Below are 26031 nucleotides of genomic sequence, written 5' to 3'. Positions count from 1 at the left end.
ACTGTCACAACCTGGGGAGTGCTACTGGCATCTAGTGGATAGAGGCCACAGATGCTGCTAAATATCCATCACTACCCAAGATAGCCCCATGCAACAGAGAATTACCTACGCACAGTGTCAATAGTGCTGAGATTAAGAAACCCTTTCCTAAGGTGCACAAACTGCTATAGAAACAGAATAATAGCAGCATGCTTGTTAATATGCATGCTTATTTAATGATATTTATCACACAAATGTCACAAACTAACATCATTATCGCACAAAACTAATAGTGTTGATATCACAAAACTAATGTGTTTTAAAGGCAACTTTCAGTTTAATCTATGGCTTTTTCAACAAATCACCAAGATATTAGAATGGCATGTGTTTTGTGTTGTTCTAATATTACCAAGTGTGGGAGACTTCACTAGAGCCACAGGTCTTTGGAGGCTAAAAACAAGTACAGGATAATTTCGTGAATATGCTCTACAAAGTGGTTCTGGATGCCCCCTAAGGAAGAGGTTCATGACTGTAAATGTTAAGTTCTTCATAAAATATCCAACGTGTGACATTTTGCCAACTTCTGGAGCTTCTGGAAAAATATTTTGCCAAAGAAAAATCTGTATTTCTAGTTTGGAATTAAGAACTCAGTTAATGAAAAGGGAGAGAAACTAAGGTTCTCTCTCTTTCGTTCTTGTTTTTAGTGATACACAAAGTAACAAGTAAGCTTCATTCCAGAATAAAATGTCAAACCCAAAGTGAAATACTATCTATAATAAATGAGGCTTCTCATGGCTATCACGCAGTACATTTTCTCAGTTAATAAAGTCATTGTGTTTTGCACGGCTTTATTCTTTTAGGCAGAGGAGAAGGGAGGGGGAGGTTGTTCATATTTTGTGCTTTGCTTTTATTTATTTATTTATTTTTTGATGGGTTTCTTTCCATTCCTCTTGTGCCAATTGTAATGTTTTATGATTATTCATGACTTAGACAATGGTGCTTTAGGCAGTCAATAGCAATTATGCTTGTTGAGAAGAACATATAATTCAAATTAGACCAATATAGATTTTTCCCCTTTACTTTAATGTTTAGTTACCCAGTTAGATTTAAACTGAGTACACAACATTTAATGAATGATTTTCACTAAAACCTAACTGACATTTAAAAGTAGTGTGGTTTTTGTTGTTGGTAATACAGGAGAGTAAGATAAAACATTAATTCACTTAAACGGCATATCATATCAGTTCAAATTAAATCCCTCACGTTTATACATTGTGTGATGTATTTGTACTTGGGGCCTGAAAATGATAACTTTGTACATTATCCAGTAAGTATGCAAAAATCAGCAAGCATTAAGCATCTAAGTAATTTGTCTTAACGAACAATAAACACATTCATGGTTTAAGTTTGTAAACCTAAGTTTAGCACTATACAGAATGAAATTTCAAATACGCATTATTTACTATTCAGAAATTAAAAGCTGGAATAAGTAATAACACAAGGGTCAGATGAAAAACTATAAACTTCTATGGACTGAGCTGTACCTCCGCATTCATCTGTTGGTGCCCTAACTCCCAGAGTGATTGTATTTGGAGATAGGACATTTAAGAAGGTAACTAAGATTAAATGAGATCACATGCATGGGGCCCTAATCCAATGGGTCTGGTGTCCTTATAAAAATAGGACAAGAAGTCAGAGCTCTTTCTCCATGTTCAGAGAAGAAAAGCCATATGAGGATGCAGTGAGAAGGCAGCTTTCTACATGCCAGGAAGAGAGTCCTTACCAGAAACCAACCCTGCCCATCCATTGACCTTGGACTTCCAGTCTCCAGAACACAGAGAAAATAAATTTCTGTTGTTTAAGCCACTCAGCCTGTAGTATTCTGTTACAATAACCTGAGCAGATTAATATAGTGGAGTTTTTAAACATCTATATATATCCTATCAGCTAGCCAACACTAGGTTCAACTGAGTTAATCTTTTTGCTGAGTTCCAGACTTTATTAAGTCTGGATGAGTGACCAGTGACCTTTCAAAAACCATCAGGTACATTTTCCCTATAACAAGGATTGCAATGGTCTACTGAAGCTGATGCCCAGGGTTTTGCCTAGTGGTGCACATTATGAAAACTTGTCTCTATTTTCACCAACTGTACATGAAGCATTTAACCAAGAAGCACCAATAACTCTCTTGACTCATTTAACTTTAAAATTAGCAACGATCTTAAAATTACCCAGTTAAAACTCTCTGGGAGCAGCATACAACTGTGGAAAGACTGGGCCAGTGCCACGCAGACTTGAGCATGAATCCTGGCTCCATCATGTAGGTGCAAGGGGGAATAAGGCTGGAGACTTAGTGTCCTTGAGCTTCAGTGTCCTCCTTGATAAAAGGGGAATCATAATAATAATGATAATAATAAAATCGACCATTAATAACAATAATATGTTGATCTTCAGAATCTTATGGGATTTAGTGATAATTACTATAAGTACTGAGCATAATGCCTAGCAACATAGCAATAATTCAAGGAAAGTGGAGGCTGTCATTACTGTGACGATGCTGAAGATGATGCATGAACATCTCTCTACCTAGGAAAGCCAGAGGCTAGAGAATTGCAAATCTATTCAAAGGTGACTCTCAAAGGATATTCATATTAAATTTGAGATATAATGATTAAAATCTTTGATAATTTGGAAATACTTTAGAGGCTGAGAGCCTTGGTTATACCACAACAAATACCTTTCAACACTTTAGACTCCCCTAATTTAAATGTGCAGCTGTGTACTTTTGAATTTGGGGTAAGTGGGTAGTATTTGTTCATTTGTTCCTTTTTTTTTTAGCCTCACTAAGTATTTTTTCTCTCAGACAAGTGGCTTAGATCAAGATGGTCAAGGGGGCAGTAACAGGTTAGATTCTGGGTTTATTTAGAAAGCAAATTCAATCATATTTGCAGGCAGACTAGACATGGAATGAAGAAAAAAATCATAGTCGAGGATAACTTGACACTTTTTGGTCAGAGTAACTGAGATGGGGAAGGTTTGGGAAGAAAGATCTGGGTTTCCATTTTGGACATGGAAAGTTAAAATCATGTTGTGCTTTAAAATTATAAATAGTGTGGTTCTGCTGCAGCAGAGGGAGAAAAATATTCTGGGGAGATGAGCAGGTACAGGCCCGCAGGTCACAATGAGGAACCCAGGTAGGACCTCATAAGCAAAGGTGAGGACATGGAGGTTTGTGATATGGCTGAGCAACGTGCTTTGGAGATTAATTTACACTAGTGATAGGACAGGAGACAGAGAAACTCTAGGCAGAAAAGGGCACGTCCCTGGCAAAGCCCCATCCTCAAGCTGAAAATCCTGAGACCGAAGTCCAAAGTGAGAACTTACATCCCCGTTTTCCTGCTCAAACGTTACCTTTTCCAAAACCAACCATGTTCCTTGCTGCCTCCAGTCCTTTGCCCATAAAAACCCCAGACTCAGCTAGCAGAGAGGAAAAGCAGCTGGACATCACAGACTATGGCTGGACCTCAGAGATAAGCGCTTGACTTCAGAGAGACAACTTCATGGCATAACTTCCAAGAATAATCCATCCAAAGATAGCCAGACTTCAGGGAAAGATTACCTTCCCAACCCATCGTCACTTCAGCTCACCTTCCCTCTGACAGCCACTTTCATTGGTAATAAAATCCCCCACATTTACCATTCTTAAATTTGTTTGACCTCATTTTTCCTGGATGCCAGACAAGAGCTTGGGAGCCACAAGTGCACATACAAAAGGCTGTCACCCTTGCCCTTTGCCTTTGCTGGCAGAAGTCAGCCACCTCATTTGAAAAGGCAGAGGGTCAACTGAGCTGTTTACACTTAAGCTATCATTGCTGAGCTACAAGAGCACTGTAACACTCCTTCTGGGGCTTCAGGGATCTCAGGTGCCTCCCAGATGCTGTTGTGGGGCTGGCATGGAATTTGCTCCTGCTGGTTGGTGCCCAAAGCACTCACCCTGGATCCTGCACACACTCACCTGTACGCTCCCTCCCATGAGGGGTGGAGCGCAGTGAGTCCCAATGAGTGGAGTTCACTCCTGCTGGGGCTGAAGTGGCTGGCTGATTCCAGCATTCACGCACTCCAGTTCCTGCCTTGTTCACTCTCATGTGCCCTCCCATGAGGAACTGAAAATTGTGGGCTGAGTAAACAAGGTACCCCTGTTGTAAGTCCCATGAAAGGGTTAGGGAAATATCCTACTTCACTAATATTTTCATTTCTTTTTTCTTTTTCTTTTTATTCTTTTGAGACAGAGCCTCCTGTTGCCCAGGCTATAGTGCAGTGGTGTAATCTCAGCTCATGGCAACCTCCACCTGTCAGGTTCAAGTGATTCTCCTGCCTCAGACTCTTGAGGAGTAGCTGAGACTTTAGGTGTGTGCCACCACATTGGCTAATTTCTGTATTTTTATTTATTTATTTATTTATTTTGTAGAGATAGGGTTTCTCCATGTTGCCCAGGCTGGTCTTGAACTCATGACCTCAAGAGATCCACCCACCTTAAACTCCCAAAGTGTTGGGATTACAGGCATGAGCTACAGTGCCTGGCCAATACACTAGTATTTTTGAGACCAAAGCATTAGCTTCTTGATGGTTTCTATCTTCTTTTTTGGTTGTTTTTGTTACTTGCTTTGTTGTTGTTGTTTCATGATCCCCCAGAAAGAGCTTTGTTCACTGTTCTCACTTAACAATGTCTGTGAGAAAACAGATTTGTTGGCATACTTTATTTTTTTTGTTGGGGGGGGGTGGGCCTGGTCAAACCATGTGACTCTTCATATTTTCTCATTTACAGGATATTGCAAATTATCTCAGAGGGATATAGCAGGAATTAAATGGCTCAATTTTAGAACATTAACATTATAAATACATTCTTAAATACTAAATGATAATAATTCCACAAAAATATCTGACCTAGTTATACACTGGGAGCATGTGAAACTATGAGAAACACTGAAGAGTTATAGGGTAGGCAATTGGGGTAGGGATGAGAAGAATTAACTCCATCAGGACAGACTCAGGGTGCAACCTTAATCCTGCCTTGCAAAGAGGTTTGATGAGGTCTCAGCCCTCTTGGGATTATGGTGGTACTACCTAAGAAATTATGATATTTTCTCACTCATCTGGGGCAACTCTAATGCATTTTGAAGAAATTAAGGAATAGCAGCTTATTGTCATGGCCTTGTGGGGCCACACGCTTGGATCTTCACCATGGATGATATCTCTTTTTACCACCTTATAGAAAATTCAAATTTTGGAGCAATTAGTGAGAAATTGAGCAGCAGTATTTATACAAAAAGAAGACACTTACATTTTAAGCATAGAACATATTTTCGCATATGCTCATCATAATGAAAAATAAACAAATTGGGGCATTAGCAATGTAGCAGTCCATTGTAAAACTAAGAACAAGGCAGGAAGAAAGTTTGAAGAAATAATATAAAAAGTAGAATTGCTTAGCTGACAAGATAGTCGTGTCCTGGGTTCACCTTTACTTTTTCCTTCTCATTCTGACCTCTGAGCAGTTAGCAAATTCTTTCCTTTCTAATTTGCAAAATCTCTTCCATCTAAATGAAACTGAATCATGATATCCTCCTATGAACTAGGTTTTCCAGAGAAACAACACCAATAGGCTATCCTATCTATCTATCTATCTACATCTATCAATTTATCTAAGATATTTTAAAATTGGCTCACGTGATTATAGGGCTAGCAAATCCAACACTTCTGGGGCAGGCCAACAGGCTGGAAACTCAGGCAGTATATCTACACTGCCATCTTGAGACAGAATTTCTTCCTCTCCAGGAAATAGATTTTTGATCTTAAGCCTTTAACTGATTAGGTGAGGCTCACCCACATTCTTTACTTAAAGTCAACTTACTATAGATATTAACCCTGCAAAATAGCTTCACAGCAACACCTAAATCATTGTTTAATTAAGTAATTATGTACTGCATAGACTATCAAGTTGACACATAAAACTAATCACTACACCTCTACTTCAGACAACTTAGTTACTGCCCATTGATTCTAAAACTAAGTGTAATCTTTAGAAAGGGTATTTACAGCCTTTCTGATCTGACCACATATATTCTTTCCAGCATAATCTTACTTTACATTGTCTCATCTTAGCAGGATATTCATTGTTTTTCTGTCCGTAGCAGGTCCTGACAGACCTTCACACTTTCATAGTAAAGTGTAGGTTTCCTGAGGTAGTGACTCTGTCTCAAGCTCACTGCTTAAAACGTAGAAGTGCAACAGCTTATCTTTTTGCTCACAATTTTAGCTGGCTGTCTCTACCAATCTCATCCCTGCACATCGTATTTGACCCTACAACTTTCCTTGTCCAACGAGTTGTGAGCAGAAGTGATGAAAGACAGAAGCTGTGGGACACATCAGATGGTTCCTGTTCCTGGTTCTGCCACAGCTCTTTCCCCACCGCCAAGAGACTGGTAAGTCAGCTTGGGTCCAGGAATGAAGATCAAGACACAGAACTGTAGCAAAGTAAAATAACAGAACTCAAACACAAAAAAAAAAAAAAAAGAAAGAAAGAAAGAAAGAAAGACAGAGAGAGACATGTACTATGAGTAAGAAATACATTTTTCTTTCTCATGTGGCACTAAGGTTTGGTATTGTTTGTTACCTCAGAATAATCTAGTGAAAGCTGACTGATATAAGCAGACATCTACCTATCTGATAAATGAAAACATAAATGAATGAAGTTGAAATTCACTTCTCTTGCAATGCCTTTTTTTGTGCCATTTTCTGCCTATTGAAATTCATTCATCTTTTAAAGAAGAGCTCAATAACCATTTCCTGTTATTTTCGGCCATAATTGATGTTTTGCCAAGTCTCTCTATCCAAAAATCTTTTCTTTTTTTTTTTTGCATAGAAGATTCTTTCCTTCCAGGGGGTATTCAGGAGCAAAATTACTGGTTAAATAGAAGCATTACTGTTTAAGTCTCTAAATATGTATTTAATTCATTTTTGATTTCCAGTGACTTGTTTGTTTCCAAGTGAGCTGTTAGCTCTTTGACTACATCTTCACTGTATCACTCACATAGCAATTACAGGCTCTCAGTAAATGCACATTGTTGGTGAAGTCGGAGTAGTTTCAGGAAATAATATGACCTTATACAGATGATGGCATGAGCTATTCTTTAGATAAAAGCCAAAGAAGCTTGGGTTAAATGTAAAGGAAACATATGACAATGATACTTCAGTGGATTGCAGAAAAATCTGAAGTCAAACACAATGGTCAAAAATTAGGGTCTATTTTCCTTGATGAGAAAGCTCAGGTATAGCCATAAGTAAAGTTTCCATTGAATACATACTGAGTGTCGGTCACTTTATTATTACTTCATGTCATATTCCAACAACCATATTTTTACATATTTGGAAAATGATGCTTAGAGTGGATACATCACTTTTTTTGTGGTCACACTTCTAGAAAGCAGTAGAGCTAGTAATTAAACCCAGGCGTGCCTCAGTCCACAGCTCAATTTTAACCATACTGCTTTCTTAAAGAGAAGATTTAGGAAGATCCTTTTGAGACCTAAGCTCCCACACAGTAATCCCTCATAACAGAAAACTTGCCCTAACCAAGATATTCACTAAAGTCTCAGAAGGCATTGCCCCTGATGTAGGGATTTTACTTGAGAGTATGACAAGGAAGAGTCTGTAGCATAGTATCCAGAAAAGATGATTCTATTGAGACAGAGAGTAGATTAGAGTTTGCCTGAGCCTTGGGGTGGGAATGGACAGCAACTGTAAACAGGAACGAGGGATCTTTTTCGGGCAATAAAAAATGTTATAAAATTGGATGGTGGTGACGGTACACAACTCCAAAAATTTACTAAAAATCATTGAAGTCTGTACTTTAAAAGGGTCAATTTTGTGATCTATAATTTACATTACAATAAAGTCGGTAGAAAAAAAAACAAAGTTGTCTAACCATAATAGGCGTTTTATGTATACACATGGTGGCATGCCACATAATGACATTTTGGTCAACGACAGACTGCATATATGATCGTGCTCCCATACGATCATAATACCATGTTTTTACTGTACACGCGCTATATTCACATACACAAATACTTCCATTGTGTGACAATTGCCCGTAGGATTCAGTACAGTAACATGCTATACAGGTCTGTAACCCATGAGCAAAAGGCTCCAGGTATAGCATGTTACACTATAGCCTAGGTGTGCAGTCTGTGCTACCGTTTAGGTTTCTATAAGTCCACTCTATGATTGTACAACAATGAAATTGTCTAATGATGCAATTCTCAGACGGTATCCCCATCATTAAGCAGTGCGTGGCTGTACTTACACATAGATAGTCCCCAACTGATGATGGCTGGACTTAAAATTTTTTGACTTTATGAAGATGCAAAAGCAATAGGCATTCAGTAGAAACTCTACTTCAAGTTTTGAATTTTGATATTTTCCCCAGGCTAGCAATAGGCAATACAATAATCTCTCCAGATGGTAGACAGCAGAAGCAAACCACAGCTCCTGGTCATCCTTGCAACCCCAAGGGTGAACAACCACTACTCTATAGGGTGCTGTTGCCAATGACTCTGGCCATCTGTGGGGCAATGGAGGCATTCTGAGGACACTTAAGGCAGGATAGGCTGAGGTGTGATGTCCAGTAGGTTAGGTGCATTAAATGTGTTTTCAACTTAGGATGGATTGATTGTGACATAATCCCATTGTAAGTCAAGGAGCATCTGAACACACACAGATACACACACATACACACACATAAATATAGACACATATATATATAAGAACATACATCAATAAGCAAAAGTAGCAATTTTTTCAAATACCATCTGAGAAGTAGCCTTTTTATGTTAACAATAAATATGATAATCACAAAATATTTGTATTCAGTTCAAGTCATATAACAAAATGCCTCCCTGTCCTACTGTGTAGTTAATAAAGCTGACTTTTTTTCTAAGTATTCTCACTCAGACTTTTTGCCAGGTCAAACTGAGTTTTCCTAATTTAAGAAAACGAGAAAGTTTATTTTTCTGCATTACAGAATCATGGATGCTCTTTCAATTATCTATGCTTATGGAAAGCGCTAGCAAACTGAGTACTTTATACCCACGACTAATCTCCAACTCCTATTTTAGACCCTAAAAGTTCTGCCATACAGAGAATATGGAGAATCCATTCAAATTTTGCCTTGTACTCAACTGTCTGATACACACAATGTTCTTTAAATCTCATGGTCAGAAAAATGCTGTGGGCTTCACTAGTTGACATTTCATCCATATTTTCCACTGGCATTTGTTTTAACACTTTGCATAGCAATGGACCAAATATATATATATATATATATATATATATATATATATATACACACACACACACACACACACACATAGCCAAGACCAGTATGAGCTAACTAAGAGTCATAGGCAAGCAATTAACTTAGCACTCTGAATGTGACATGTAAAAAATATTTTTTAAACAGTTATTTAGAAGAAAGGCTAAGAGCAATATGCAGAAAGTTAAAAGAATTAAAAAAAATCCTTATTTACCTCATCACTGGTTTCTTGGATCACAGGTAAGACTTACCATACTTTACACTGTGAAACAATATGTAGATTTACATTTTAAAAGTCTTTGCAACTAGTCTAACCAGACCTTTGCTTCTTTAAATGTAATTAAGTAATCAGCTACTAGCATAGAGTCTACCAATGTGGAAGTCACACTCAGTCACTAATGAATCAATAATGCCTCCCTTCCAACCACTAGTCCTTGGGAGATTTCAGCCATATAATTTTTCTCACCTTATTACTTTCCCAAGTATAGCACCCCTTGTAGATGGGCACCCCTGTTGGCTGTCTCATGAGTCTGGTCTTTATCTTAGCTCTAATTCTATTAAATTTTAGTTACCAACAAAATTCCATGTAAATCAAGTCTAAAGAGAAGAGAAGGGTAAGGCAAAATATAATAACACATTGCCGAACTCCAGTGAACTCTGCTTTGATGTCATATTTTCATGACTTTGCTGAGTAGTGAAATTGCAAAAAGGCAACTAAAAGAAAGAAAAAGAAAAGCAAAGGGTGTGAGAAGAAAATCAGTCCTCCATGCATTAAATATGATTTGGGAGTAATATCATGTTTTCTTGCTGCAAATATTCTGCACTCATGTACTTACTGGTATTGCATCATTTCCTCCATGAGGCAGCCAAAGTGGAGGACATAGTACATGCTGAAAACAGGCCTCCATACCTGACAAGAATAAATTAAAATGACATTTGAAGAAAATGACTAAATTCAGCTATTAGTCAGATTGTCACATTCTGATACATTTATTTTCTTTATACAAATATGACATCCACTGGCTTATTTTAGATATGATTCACTTGTGACAAAATCCAAAAGGTTTGCATTTTGTGGCATTTTTCTTTCCCTGTATAATTTTGAGAACCATGTGGGGTTTTATGTTTAATAATATGTTGTAACAGATATCAATATGATCCAGAACAGAGACTGGTTCAACAGTATTGCATAAAAACTCAGATTTACAATCTAAAATATCTAAGCAGTAGAAAGACCTCAAATGCTTTCACTGTTCTGCAACAGCAGTTCTTTCTAATCTCACTTAGCAGAGTATTACATCTCAGTTTTTAAACTTTCCCTTCTACAGAAATAAGTGGGTCAGCTTCTCAGAGGCTCCAAGGTAGTCAAGTTGATCTGCAGAATGTGTTCGATTAGGTCAACCTGAAACCGCAAGAATCACACGAAAAGATTTGGAGCCAAGTATCATTTCAGTTCTGGATCATATTGATATCTGTTACAACACATTATTAAACAAAACATTCTGAAAATAATTTATATTTGCCATAGTTTGGGAATAGCATGTTCACTTATTTGAAAAAAATATTCTTTTACTCCTTAATATAATGTGTTTGATTCTCTACTGCAAAAAGGCCACAAACGGTGAGGATCAACTTGCAAAATCTAATCTATGTATCAATCAAAACTTTAATATAGCTTTATAATGAAGTTTCCATACACATCAATACAATTTAGAAATGACATTTTTAAGTAAAAAAAAAAATCATGTTCTTAAAAATCTAGAAATCCCTATATTTAGAAAGAGGTAATTAATAGCATTAAGGAGAAAACAGTACCAGAGCCGTAAGAGCTAGGCACTCAAACATTTCAGCAAACACATCTGTTCCTGTATTTCTCAACTTATAAAACTCTGAAACTTTTAAGCAATATGATGAGAAAGAGGCAGGAAGTATATATTAGGATTCCCAGGTCTTCTAAACATGCAATTTAAGGCATTTCTTTCCAGCAATCATTTTCTTTAATTGCCTGCTGAGAGATCTGGGGTAAGCCTCACTTTGCTTAGATACTGTTTTTATGTCTTTAGATAACAAATATCTCTTTTCTCAGTATATTTTAGAATGTCCTAAATAGAGTTGTATAATTTTAAGTACTTCCTATGTATCAGACCCAAAGATAGTGATTGGATGCTGATATTTCTGAAACGGAAGTCATTTTAGTATTGAAAAACATTTTCCAAGAGGAAAAAAGAACCATCTGAAGCATTGACAAATAATGTAGTGAGATGAGAGAATTCAGGTGAGTCAGCATCTTCTGCACGACTTCGTGTTCACATAAAATGATCAACAGATTTTCTTTTAAAAACTGAATGTTACACTTTAACATTCTCCAGATAGCTATGGTACATCATCAACTCCAAAAATAGCATAAGGAAAATGATATTCACCAAATGCAAAATAGGGCTCTCCTCACACACACAAAAAATTAATTAAACTGAATTAGGAAAGAAGTCCATAAATAAACTTAAAATGTGGAAGAAAAATTTATAAAATATATAATTTCTCCCTGATTATTCCTTCTACTTTAGCATCTATTTGCAATTTTTATTATAAAAAGAATATTTTTAAGTAACAAAGGAGGAAAATCAATAATATACATATATGCCACACAAATTGACAAAAACCCAATATTCCAACAGAAAAATGGCACTAAAAATGCAAAGATAATTGCAGAAAATATTAAATACAAATAGTCAATCAGCATATACAATTATTAAGCCTCACTGATAATCAAAATCATATAAATGAAACAACATTTTTTCTCTTGAATAGCAAACCCAAAATAAATTTTACATAATATGTACTATTAGACATGTAAGAAAATACAAATTTGCATATAAGAGAACTATAAACCTTAAATTGTTTTCAGAGGAAATTTTCTAATCTTTATTGAACAAATTTATATTTATTTCTTCTATTCCAGCAAGTTGACTTCCAGGTATTTATTCTAAGGATATAATAGTTCAAGTGTGCAAACATACATGAAAAAAATGTGCCCATCAAAACTTTGTTTAAATTAGAGATAAGTCAAAATAATCTAAATGTCCTGTAATAAGTTTTATAATGTTGCACGTTTCTTTCTTTATTTTTAAGACTATGATACATTCGTAAGTGAAAATAACAGCTTATAACACTGCATGTAAAGCATTATTATAGTTCTCTTAAATATATATATATGTATATATATGTAAATAGACATATATATGTGTTTATCTACATATACAAGGGGGAATAAAGGAAGAAAGGCAGATAGGGAGATTTAATCATGAAATTTTTCCAGGATATAATCTAAAACAATGGACTACTTTGAAAACATAATTAAAAAAAAAAAAAAAAAAAAAAACAGAAACCAACAAAAGTAAATGAAAAGACTGTAAGTACTACTAAGAGTATAAAGACTATGCAGAGGTCTCAGGACCAGCTGGTAACTCACACTGGGTAAACCTTCTCAAGGGAAACCTTGAGAACTGTAAGAAAGCACTATTGCTCTATGCACAGTCCTGCCCATTGCTCTGAAGTTTCCATCTTGATAAGTGTCTTAGGAGCATGCAGGTTATTCCTGAGCCTTGCTTGACTCTGCTTCACCTCATTTCTCCAGCATGCTCTATCTAATTGGCCACTAGAAGCCATATGAGCTTAACTCCCAGACTGGCATCTGCCATTGCAGCCAGTGGATAAACAGTGTCTGTACGTAATCAAGTGCCTGTAGATACTGGCACTGTATTTCCACGAGGCTGAAGAGGTGAGAATGTGCCAAAACGAGTCAGAGGGTGGATTGAGCTACAGTATTTAAAGTCAACTGTTGAAACAGCAGAGGAGTGAACTAACATGTCTCTGCCGGTGACACAGCTGCCTGAGAACTTCTCTCTCTCTGCTTTAGGATTTCCCTTTTGTCAAGGCTCTGCCCAAGAGGTCTCAGTCCTTCCCAGTCCTTCCTGGGAGAATTTGCTCCAGATCTCTTCATTTCCTTCCTCCCTTCCCGGTCAGAACTGCTGCAGGGAACTTAGGTGCTCTGCCTCCATTTGCTGCCCACGTCGATCCACTTTGTAATAGAAGGGCAGCAACTTGTCTCTCCTGGATACTTGAACTAGTTTTAATTCACAAGGTCATCCTTAGGTAACCAAATGTGTGTCTACTAATGCCAAAATGTGCATCTACTCTATGGGCATTATGTAGTATTTATTCAAATGTCTGTAGAAATCAGCAATATATTTCCATTGAATTAAGCAATTTTTATTTTGATTTTTTTGGAGACAGCCTCGTTCCCCAAGCTGGAGTGCAGTGGCATGATCTCGGCTCACAGCAACCTCTACCTCCCGGGTTCAAGCTATTCTCATGCCTCAGCCTTCCCTGAGTAGCTGGGATTACAGGCACCTGCCACCATGTCCAACTAATTTTTGTATTTTTAGTAAAGACAGGGTTTTACCATGTTGGTCAGGCTGGTCTTGAACTCCTGACCTCAAGTGATCCACCTGCCTCGGCTTCCCAAAGTGCTGGGATTACAGGCATGAGCCACCGTGCCTGGCCAGAATTAAGCAATTTTGAACACACTTTTGTATTAAGTATTTGTGATTTCTTTGATGCTGTGAAATGCTTGACTAATACTAGTTAAGACTGATGAATCTTCTATCCTTCTTCGTAAGTGGCAGTGGGAAGGGGTCAGAAAAACCTGATTTTCCATGTGTGACTGATGCTCAGACAATGTGTCTGTTTTAAATGTGTTTTGTTTTTTAAAAAATATCATCATGATGCTTAAGGGACATAGCTGATTCCAACATATATCGCTTCTATACACTGACTGAAAATATTCAAAATTTGGAGTTCATCAGGAATTGAATGACTTATAAACTGACCTGAATGTCAAAAACAATACTTGTAATAACATTTCTGTAATAAACTTTCAAATTCCAAATTTTCCAAAAAGCTTTAGATAGTTATTACCGTATGCCTCCATATAAGATAGTTATTTTACTTACACACATGTATTCTGTTTTAGCCAACTCCTCAGAACAGAAATCATGTGTTATAGTTGTGTCTCACTCACAATGTCTAACCCAGAGTCTCATATAGAAATGTATCAAATGTATAAATGTTCAAAATATTCACCTCAGTGTATCAATTACTTTTCTCCTCTATTTTTGACATATTTCCTGAAAATCGGCATCTGATGCTTTAAAAACTCTTTCATTTTTAGCCAATTTTCTGTCCTGGCTTACAAAAGTGAGGAGAAATATATATATTTGTGATAGTAATAAGAGGTGTAAGAAGCAAATTCCCACCTTCTTCTCTATAGTAACAAGGTTTATTGTTTAAGTTTCCATTTAAATTCTTTCCTGAATTTTTCCAATTCAGTCTGATTGTTCTTCATCTCCTTTGCAATCAGCTGAATCCATGACCATGAGCTCGGGGTTTCTAAGCTTTTCCAGAGTGCCCACATGCCTTTAACCCGTGAACGAAGCACTTTCTGCATAGATGGGTGCCAATGCCCACGTGGCACCTGGCAGAGGCAGAAAGTAAGTGAGCTGCGCCGGGTGGGCTTAACCCACCCTTCTTCAGCTGAACCACCTGCTGTAGAAAAATGCGTGCAACTCCTCCAATTTGGAAATGCCTCAAATGACCCAGGAAGAGGTGGGTGGGGATGAAGGAAGTTTTCTCAAAAAGAATCAGGGCATAAACAATGTAATGATAATGATGACTTTCCCTGCCTTTTTGCACAAATTACCCTAAAGGGAGAAATGCAGAAGCAGATGCAAAGGTGGATGGCTTTAAAGTGGAATGTCCTCTGCCTATATCTGAGATGGATCATAACTATCAGTTTTCTTCCAGAGTAATGAGGTTAATTTCAAAGACTTCAATCCTCACTCTCTAAACCCATACACTTAAATGCTCGGAACATTTTGAGACTATAATTTGGTGTGTTCCTTTAATAAAAAGCCTATTTCTTTCTCCTTAACAAAAGGTAGAGAGGAGGTAGCAATATACAAAATGATAAAGATGACTGTTGAATAGTGGCCCGACAGTGCTGAGCTTCTGCTGCTCCCTGACTTAACAAGGCTACTTTCAGCAAATCCCCTAAATTTTCTGCCTCGGTTGTATTCATTTGAAAACATGGGGGTAAAAATCTTTATCAAAAGGTGATAACTATCCATTTGGTTATCACCAACATTCGTCAAGCACTTTATGGCAAGGAATTCATTATTATTTAATAGTAATGTGTGTTCAAAATTCCTTAAATCCATTGGAAATATAGCGCTGGAAGTGATGGGCATTTAACTCATATTTAATGTCAACAGAGCAAGTGCCCAAACTGTGGCACTTCATCCCTGCCAGAGATGGAAAAAATAGTTATTTCGAGACTAAATGAGAACCTGATACATGCTGGAAACTTCAGGTCAATTTAGGTGCCAAGGAGAGGGAAACATTGATTTCCAGAATCAAGTTTTAGACATAAAAATGAAATGAATTAAAAATATCAGGAACGAGGAATATTTGGTCACTGGGTCATTCACAATTTTATTTGGACATATTTTATTCTGCTACCCTTCAAAAAGAGAAAGCAAAAAATAAAGGAAGGAATCCATGAAATTGGTGCATCCATAGGGCTTTCCTTTTAAACCTCAAATCTACTTTCCCAAAAGAGGTACTTACTTGAAACAGGATATTTCAGAGCAGATCAATTACTGATAATCTCTCCTGGCTTGTAGATTAGCAGTGCTGATATTATCTATAACCACATAGCTTGGCTAAATAAGAACGACTGAACAATCTATATTTTTCAATTTCCCTATGGGCTGGAATTCTTTGCGAAGAAAAAGGGTCTCATGATTTTAGGCATCTGTAACAGCAGCTCCCATATACGATCATAGGAGTGCAGTTTTTTAAATCCATGTAACTTGTGATGCATGAAACACAGCCCAGAAATATACCAGCAGCAAATATTGCAGAATCTTTGAGTCTACCAGTTCATGCTGTATCATTTAAAAAATCTCAAACCATAAAAACAACCATATTTAACAATTCTGTTGAGAATCTGCTGAAGAGAAGGTAGATGACTAGAAAGTACACCTGTGGGAGATTCTAAATTTACCTGCTGCTACATTATTGCTACAGGGATTTTTCTGTATAGTCCAATTTTTGGAATTTCAATGGAGAAAGTTAATTCCTGTTATGAATTATAACTTTAAAAAGCCATGGCATGCTTCTAATTTTTTCAAATTTTGTGTAATTTTGGTAACAAATAAAGTTAAATAGTTATTTTTTTTTTTATAGCTCTGGTCTCCAAAGTAGAGGGTGCAGAAAAATAGATTGACATATAGGGAGGAATATATATATATATATATATATATATATGATTTATAATTCATAATATATGTATAATCATATATATATATGTATATAAAATCTTCCCTGTATGTCAATATATAGGGACATATATTGACATATATATATATATACAGAGAAAGAGAGAGAGAGAGAGATAGAGAGAGAGAGAGAGAGAATCTCACTCTGTAGCCCAACCCAGGCTGGAAGGCAGTGGCATGATCTCGGCTCACTGCAAGCTCTATCTCTCAGATCCCAGTTTGAGCAATTCCCCTGGTTCCGCCTTCCAAGTAGCTGAAATTACAGGCATGCATCACCATATCCAGCTATTTTTTAAAAAAAATTTTAGTAGAGGCGGTGTTTTACCATGTTGGCCAGACTGGTCTTCCACTCCTGACCTCATAATCCATCTGCCTTGGCCTCCCAAAGTGCTTGGATTACAGGTGTGAGCCACCGCAACAGGCTAAAAAATGATGTTTTTATACATTGTCATTAAATTCCATCCTTTTGTATGCATGGAATGATTTTTTGAGAATTAGAAATTACTGTTACTATTAGAAATTACCGAAATGTAATCATTCAGATGTCCTAGGTTTTCAAAAATAAGACTGTTTCTGCATCAGGTTTGGCTGATAATTCAAAAGATGCAATCAACAAACAAACCCAAATAAGACAACATGGAAGGCAAGTATGCTCATGCTCACATAAAAAGAAGTTCAAACTGGTCATGCCATCTTCATGCTCAGGTTATAAAGGATTGAAGTTAGAGAGAATTTCTTGGGAAGAAGTTGTTGGACTTCTATGGCATATTTTTATCTGTACCTCTGTGGGGAATGAGTAGGATTTGCTTCCCTCTCACTTGAAGCTGAATGAGAGGGATTTCAAGATGACTTTGCAGGCGGGACTTTTACCCATTGTACCTCGGAAGACATATGGATTGGTGCTGTATCCTGCCTGAAAGTCTTTAGAACTTTGGTATTTGCTAAGTACAATGGATGAGGTATCCTGACACTCTCTTGAAAAATTATCAGTAAGATACTTAGAAAAAGAATGTATGCTATAGATGAATGAAAGAATTGATTTATCCTTGGGAATCTTCTGAGCTCCCAGTCTTCAGATGCCTCCACGCACAAACCCACATAAGGGTTTGGTTTGAGGATCCCGTTAGATTGCCTGGATATGTTTTTGCTGCCCTCACCTCCTGCAAGCATTATATATACATACATAGCTCTTTCAACAACACAGGATGTAGCTGTCTAGCTGACGGAAGCAAGCAGTTCATCCGTATGTCTGCTCAGGCATCTGTGAAAGTTCACAGCCTTTCTCAGAGCACTCTAGAAGTCCTGCAGCTTTGTCTCTAACTTAGCTCCTCCTTGTCTATTTCCTCCTTTGTTCAAGGCTGAATGTATCCAGAGAGCTTTCTCTGGACAGCTCAACTAAGAACCCCACAAAAGACAGAGACTGAGAGGCTGGTTCTTGAGGGTTATGATAAATGGGATTGTGGGTTTCAGTGGGAATGCGTGCTCCACTGCATACAGAGTTGTGCTCATGCTGGGGGTAATTACTGTAAGAGTATTGATAGCAATGATAGTAGTTACAGAATAGACGTTCTTAAAACTGACGGGGACATTTTAAAATGAAACTATTAAAATAAAATTGTATGAAATCATTAAAAAATGAAAACCAATGGAAAGGTTTAATAGCAGAGTATACACAGCTGAGGAATGAGTGAATTATATTATACATTGTTCATGCATAGCTGAACAATGAGGATACATTCTAAGAAATGCATCATTAGATGATTTCACTATTGTGCAAACAACATAGAGTGTACTTACACAAACCTAGATGGCAGAGTCTACTACACATCTAGGCTATATGGCACAACCTATTGCTTCTCGGCTACAAACCTACACAGCATGTTACTGTACTGAATACTGTAGGCAATTGCTAACACAATGGGAAGCATTCATGTATCTAAACATATCTAAACAGAGAAAGGGTACAGGAAAAATATGGTATTAAAGTCTTACAGGACCACCATCATATATGTGGCCAGTTGGTCAGTCATTGGCTGAAACATGGTTATGTGGTACAGGAGTGTACATATGAAGAAATTATCCAGAATGCAGGAGAGACTCAAAGAAATGGATGTTATGAAGCAGTAGTCAGCTGATGGGCATTCCAAAGAAAAGGAGAACTTAAAAGAATAGAAAGGGAGAGACAACATTCAAATATATAATAGCTGATAATTTCCAAGAATCATTTTAAGACAAATACTCAATTTCAGGAAACTCAATGAATTTCAAGCAGGAAAATAAAAATTAACATCTCTCTATATAGATTATAGTGAAAATGCAGACTACCATAGACAAAGATTTGATATTGAAAGCAGCTAGATGTTTTTCTTTAATCATGTTCAAAAGTATAACAATTAAACAGAGAAACAGATGAGTTCTCAAAAGTAACCTGTGGAGACAAGAGTAGATCAGTATCTTCAAAGTGCAGATAGATGGTATCTATTGATCTAGAACTGTATATTCAGAAAAACGTTTAAGAACAAGGATGAAATACATTTTTAGATCAACAAAAATACCGTTCATCACCAAAACACCTTTACCAAAGAAACTTTTTAAAGAAGACATACTTTAAGAAGTAGCAAAATGAAAGCAGAGTGCATACAGGAGATGCAAAATGGCGCTGTCAGTAAAGTCAGTGAAAACATGCCTGCAACACTTAAACATTGATGCCATGAAACAAAAATAGTAATATTGAATAATAATGTGTGAAGTTAAGATATCAGAGAGAAGATCTATGTAAAATGTCAAATAATTTTATATACATCATGAGGGCAGGACCAGAGATTAACATTCTAAGAACTGTTCATTTTTAGAAAAGAGGATATTGCATGGTTTAATTTTAGGATTTTAAATTTAACTATGTATGCTAAATTTAAATAAAGAGTATATCACCTTATTTGGGAGAGGAAAAATATAGAAGTGAGAATAAAATAAAGAAAAACCTCAGCTGAAAACTAAAAGAGGTCAAGAAAAGGAAAAATAACTGAGGAAGTGGGACAAAATAAAATATAAATAAATACAAATTAATTTTTCTTAAAAGTCAAAGACTATCAGATTGGATAGGAGAGTGGAAGGAAAGATTTTTAAAACTGTTTAGAAAGGCGAACTCTCCTGCACATTCCACAAGGCTAGTTTATTCTTTTTGTGATGGTTAAGCTGATTTAACATTGTGTCTCCCCGATAACCACACTTGACTAACTTAAAAAATGTTTTTAAGTGCCTTATTGATATAATTCATATGTATACCATACAATTCATCTATTTAAAATATACAATTCAATGGCTTTTAGCATGTTCACAGATACGTAACTATCACCACAATCCATTTTAGAATACTTTTAAACACCTCAGAAAGAGGCCCTGTACATTCTAGCTATCATTCTCTTATTCCTCCACCAACACTCTACCAGACATAAGTAGCCACTAATTCACTTTCTGCCTCTATAAACTTCCCAATTCTGGACTTTCATGTGAATGAAATAATATAACTTGTGGTCATTCATAACTTGCTTCTTTCTTTGATGCTTTCAAAATTCATCTATGTTGCAGTGGTTATTGCTAAAATGTTTTATTGTATGGATATACCACATTTTTAAAATTCATTCATCTTTGGATGAGCATTTGGGTTGTTTCCATCTTTTAGCTATTATAAATAATTGTGCTATAAAAATTTACGTACAAGTTTTTCTGTGAACATGTTTTAATTTCTCTTCGGTATAATGCCTAGGGCTAGAAATTTTGGGTCATGTGATAATTCTATACCTAATCGTTTGAGGAGCTGCCAAACTGTTTTCCAAAGTAGCTGCATTATTTTACACATTCCCATCAGCAATAAATGAGGGTTTCAATTTCTCCAAATCATCACCAATGTATGCAACTATCTGACTTTTTAATTCTAGTCATCATAAAGGGTATGAAGTCATATCTCACTGGGGATTTGATTTGCATTTCCCTGATGATTAATAATGTTGAAATCTTTTCATGTGCCTATTGCCATTTGTTATATTCCTTGGAGAATTGTGTATTCAGATCATTTGCCAAATTTTTAATTGTGTTAGTCTTTTTATTACTGAGTTGTAAGAGTTCTTTATGTATTATATATTATCTATACAAATCTCTTATCAGATATATGCTTTGCAAATATTTCCTTCCATTCTGTGAGTTTTCTTTTACTTTTCCGGTGATATATTTTGATTCACGTGTTTTTAATTATGAAGAAATCCAACATCTCAAAGTTTTGTTTGCTTATGATTTTGGTGCATCTAAGAGTCCTTGGCTAAATTCAAAGTTATGAATATTGTTCCTAATTTTTCTTCTAAGAACTTTATAGTTTAGTTCTTACATTTAGGTTTTTTATATATTTTTAGTCAATCTTTGTATATGGCATGAGGTATGGGTCCAAATTCACTTATTTTCATATTGCCATCCATATTACCACTTGTTAAAAAAAATTTTCCCCCATTGTGTGGTCTTGGCATTCTTGTTCCAAGTTAATTGATTATAGATGTACAGGTTTATTTCTGGGCTGTCAATTCTAATCTGGTGATCCATATGCCTATCCTTGTGCCATTATCATACTGTCTTGATTTTTGTTTTGTAGTAAGTTTCAACATCAGAAAGTATGAGTTCTCATACTTTGTTCTTTCTATACAGGATTATTTTGGCTATTCTCAGTTCCTTCAATTCCCATGTGAATTTTAGTATACGTTGTCAATTTCTAAAGAGGCCAGCAGGGGTATAACAGGATATGCACTGTATCTGTAAATCAGTTGGGAGAGCACTGCCATCTTAACAATATCAAGTTTTCTGATCTGTGAACATGAGATACTTTTCCATTTGTTTAGGTATTTTTACATTTCTTTCAGTGACATTTTGAGCATAAGTTTTGCACGTTTATGTTAAATTTATTTCTAAACATTTTATCCTTTTTGATGCTATTGTGAAAAATTGTTTTGAATTTTTTTTCAGATTGCTCATTGTAAGTACATAAAAATAAAAGATTTTATATATTTATCTTGTATCCTGAAACCTCGTTGAATACATTTATTAGCTCTAATGGTTTTATTGTGAATTCTTTAGTATTTTCTACATAAAAAATTATATGATCTGTGGAGATAGTTTTACTTCTTCCTTTCTAAGCAGGATGCATTTCATTTTTTTTCCTACCTAATTGCCATGGCTACATAAACCAATGCACTGTTGAATATAAGTGGTGAGAGTGGGCATCTTTGTCTTCTTCCTGATCTTATGAAGAAAACACCTATTCTTTCACCATTAAACATAATGTTATGTGTGTGTTTTGTGTAGATGTCCTCATCAAGTTGTTGAAATTCCCCTCCATTCTTAATTTGTTTAGTGTTTTAAAAATGAAAGGTGTTGAGGAATGCTGGGAAGATGGCCGCCTAAGAACAGCTCAGGACTTCAGCTCCCAGTGAAAGTGCAGAGGGTGAGTGGACGCTGCATTTCCAGACGAACTCTTATTGCCCACAGACCAGGAGATACCCAGGCAGAGGGGTCGCCAGCGTCGCAGTCCCAGCCGGTGCGGCTGTTTTGGCCCCCGCGGGGCTGATTCCGCCCGCGTGGCTGCTGTGACCACTCCCTGTTGCTGCGGTTCTCCGTACAAAAGCCACTGGTCTGGGAGCCCTCTTAGCTGGCGAGCAGAGCCCTGAGACGGCAGAATAGCCCATTCATCTGAAATAGCGAGTCAGGCCAGGAGATTCCTAGGCAAAAAATCCGCCAGGAGCCGGCGCCGCAGTTCGAGCCGACTCCGTGAGTCGCAGCACAGGAGATCCCGGCACCTTTTCAACAAGCGACCGGAACGCGGGGTCGTTCAATTTAAAAGAAAAGACTCTGAGTCAGGGAGCCAGGTGATCAGGCTCGGTGGGTCCCACCCCTCCACCCCCAACAACAACGAAAACAAAAACAGTAATTGGAAACCCTCTGGGTTGAGCCCTTCAAACCCAGCACAGCTGAACCGGGACGGTCTGGCTCCGTGGGGGAGGGGCTTCCGCCACTACTGAGACTCTCCACCGCTACGGAGGCAGGCTGCCGTTGCCGAGGCAACCCGCCGTTGCCGAGGCAACCTGCCACAACAGAGAGAGTCCGCATAACAGAGGCAGGGCCACCATTGCCGAGACAGTTCTAACTATGCCCATATAAAAAGGACTACAGGGAAGAGCTCAGGGCAGCCGGGCGGAGCCCACAGCAGCTCAGCAAAGCCCCTGCGGGCAGGCAGTGGCTAGGCATGCTGCTAGCTGGGCGGGTCAGACCTGAAAGAAAAATCAAAAAAGGCAGTAGTGCAACGGAAACTCATAAAGCTCCAACTCCCTGGGACAGAGACAGACAACAGGTGGATAAACCCAAAAAATGGGAAGAAACCAGCGCAAAAAGGATGAAAACTCCCAAAACCAGAACACCTCTCCTCCTAAAAGGGATCACAACTCCTCACCAGCAAGGGAACCAGACCGGATGGAGAAGGAGAGTGATGATGACAGAATCAGACTTCAGAAGGTGGGTAGTAAGAAACTACAGTGAGCTAAAAGAACATGTTCTAACCGAACGCAAAGAAAATAGGCACCTTGAAAAAAGATTGGACGAACTGCTGATGAGAATGGACAGCATAGAGAGGAGTATAAGTGAATTGATGGAGCTGAAAAACGCAACACGAGAACTTCGTGAAGCATGCACAAGCTTCAACAGCCGAATTGACCAAGCAGAAGAAAGGATATCAGAGGTCGAAGATCAGCTCAATGAAATAAAAAGAGAAGGCAAGAACAGAGAAAAAAGCGCAAAAAGGAATGAACAAAATCTTCAAGAAATGTGGGACTATGTGAAAAGACCTAATCTACGTCTGATAGGTGTACCTGAATGTGATGAAGAGAATGAATCCAAGCTGGAAAATACTCTTCAGGATATTATCCGGGAAAACTTCCCCAACCTAGCAAGGCAGACCAATATTCAAATCCAGGAAATACAGAGAATACCACAAAGATATTCCTCAAGAAGAGCAACCCCAAGACACATAATCGTCAGATTCACCAGGGTTGAAATGAAAGAGAAAATGCTAAGGGCAGCCAGAGAGAAAGGTCGGGTTACCAACAAAGGGAAGTCCATTAGACTCACAGCAGATCTCTCAGCAGAAACCCTACAAGCCAGAAGAGATTGGGGGCCAATATTCAACATCCTTAAAGAAAAGAACTTTCAACCCAGAATCTCCTCTCCAGCCAAACTAAGCTTCATAAGTGAAGGAAAAATGAAAGGTGTTGGATTTTGGCAAATGTTTTTTTCTGCATCTATTGAGATGATCATGTGGTTTTTGTTTTTTATTCAATTAGTACAATGTATTATGTTCATTGATTTTGGGGTCTTGAATCTCGCATTCCTGGGATAACTCCCATTTGGCTGCAGCATATAAATACTTTTTTATTTTTGTGGATTTGGTTTGCTAGCATTTTGTTGAGAATTTTTGCATCCAATTCCATAAGACATACTGGTCTATAGTTTTTTTCTGTTTTTCTTGTAATGTCTTTGTCAGGGTTTAGATTCAGGGTAATACTGGCCTCAGAAACTGAGTTGTAAAGTGTTGTCTCCTTGCTGGCTGAATGCTTGTGTCCCTTGCCAAATTCAAATGTTAAAATTCTATCCCCCAATATCATGGTAGTTCATCAATTTCTGCTCTAGTATTATTTCATTCCTAGTGTTTGGTATAGATTTATGCTCTTATTAGTAAATACGTTACATTTTATATGATAGAGGTTCTATATTATATTATCTACATAATATTTTGTACAACGGCTTTTGAAATAGATCAAGAAAAGGAAAAGTACTATTTTCTACTATCTTTTATTACAGTTACTTTACTGGTGTTCTTTGTTTTTTCATGTGGATTCAGTTTACCATCTGGAATCATTTGCTTTCACTCTGAAGAACTTCTCTTAGAATTTATTATAAGGTGGGCTTGCTGGCAACAAATTCCAGCTTTAAAAAAATATGGAAAAGTCTTTTTATTTTTAACCTTTACTTTTCAAAAATAGTTTTGCATCATAGAATTCTTGGTTGATGGTTACATTTCTTCGAGTGTTTGAATATGTTCTCTCCCTGTCTTCTGGTCTCCATTGTTCATGTTGAGAAGTTAGTGTTAATGTTATTGCAGTTCTCTCAATTGTGTTGGTCTGAGAGAGTTTTTATTTCTCCATTAGGTTTTTTGTTTTGTTTTCAATTTTTTTCTTTTCTTTTCTTTTCTTTTTTTTTTTTTTTTTTTTTTTTTTTTTTTTTTTTTTTTTGAGACAGGGTCTTTGCTCTGATACTCAGGTCGAACTGCAGTGGCTCAATCACAGTTCACTGTAGCCTTGAGCTCTCGGGTTCAATGATCCCCAACCTCAGCCTCCCAAGTATCTGAGACTGTAGTGTGTGCCACTATGACTGGATAATTTCTTGATTAATTTTTTCTGTAGTGACAAACTCTCACTATATTGTCCAAGCTGGTCTTGAACTCCCAGCCTCAAGCAATCATCCCCTCTTCGACTCCCAAAGTGTTGGAATTATAAGGGTGAGCCACAATGCCTGGCCAATTTCTCTATTAGTTTTAAAAAATAATTTCACTAGATAAAGAATTCTAGTTGGTTCTTTCTGTTAACATTTTAAATCTTATACTTTACTTTCTTCTTACTTGCGTAATTTCTGAAGAGAAATCTGACATAATTTTTATTCTTGCTTCTCTATAGGTAAGAACTTCCTTTTCACTATGACTTCTTGCAAGATTTTCTTTTTGCATTTGATTTTATGTAGTTTGAATATTATACGTCTAAGTGTAGAATTTTTGGTATTTAATCTGTTTAATGTTATCTGAGCTTCTCAAATGTGTGGTTTGGTGTCTGTCACTAATTTTTTTAAACTGTCAGTCATTGTTACTTTAAATATTTTTTTCCTTATGTTCCCTTTTCTCTTTCTTCTCCCATTATGGCATTCCTATTATGTGTATATTACACCATTCATAATTGTCCCACAGTTCTTGGATATTTTTTCTATATTTTTCATTTTCTTTCTCTTTGCATTTCAGTTTTGGAAGTTTCTATTGAGCATATCTTAAATCAATAATTCATTCATCCCTGTGTCCAGTCTACTCATAAGCCCATCAAAGGCATTCTTCAATTATGTTACAGTGTGTTTAATATCTAACATCTGATTCTTCCTTAGAATCTCCTTTCCATGCTTAAATTACCTAACATTTCTTGCATGTTGCCT

General features: G+C 36.9%; 1 long non-coding RNA gene across 1 annotated transcript in view; it reads right to left on the bottom strand.

Moving 5' to 3' along the window:
• The window catches only part of LOC141584238 (uncharacterized), a 671799-nt gene that overhangs the window by 70310 nt on the left and 575458 nt on the right, over window positions 1-26031 (bottom strand). Inside the window, exon 4 of the long non-coding RNA XR_012517148.1 lies at window positions 10189-10262. This is a non-coding gene — a long non-coding RNA (uncharacterized LOC141584238). The remainder of the gene's footprint in view (window positions 1-10188; window positions 10263-26031) is intronic.

The sequence above is a fragment of the Saimiri boliviensis genome, chromosome 4 (assembly GCF_048565385.1).
Source record: "Saimiri boliviensis isolate mSaiBol1 chromosome 4, mSaiBol1.pri, whole genome shotgun sequence".
Taxonomy (NCBI): Eukaryota; Metazoa; Chordata; class Mammalia; order Primates; family Cebidae; genus Saimiri; species Saimiri boliviensis.
The sequence above is the reverse complement of the archived record's forward strand: the minus strand, read 5'-3'. Positions and strand labels throughout refer to the sequence as shown.